This window comes from Trypanosoma equiperdum (assembly GCF_001457755.1).
Source record: "Trypanosoma equiperdum strain OVI genome assembly, contig: ctg_947, whole genome shotgun sequence".
In the NCBI taxonomy this organism is placed as follows: Eukaryota; Euglenozoa; class Kinetoplastea; order Trypanosomatida; family Trypanosomatidae; genus Trypanosoma; species Trypanosoma equiperdum.
The window spans coordinates 6,362-6,723 of record NW_027124917.1 but is presented as its reverse complement, the minus strand read 5'-3'; positions in this window follow the sequence as shown (position 1 = coordinate 6,723).

Here is a 362-nt window from a genome sequence, read left to right as displayed (position 1 = left end):
CAATTACTTACTTCTGGGTCGATTTATTAACATCTATATACTAGAATCCGTTATCAGATTTAAAATTGCAGTAGATACTATAATCTCTGAAAGAGCATCAATCAATTTCTGTGTGTAATAAGCCACACTATTTATATCCTATCATTTTCTTCCTTGCTTTTATTTCTCTTATCCCATTGTTTCACTTTCTATTTTCCTCCATTCTTTTTTCTCTATGGCCTCTACCAATTTGGATAACGTTGAAACGACGTTTGGCCTGTACACTGGACGTTGCCTCCCCATGATTTTCCCCTCGATCATTTCCCTGTGCAAGGTGATGGTCTTTGTCATATTTGTGCTTGTAACTGTGCAGATTCAAAGAT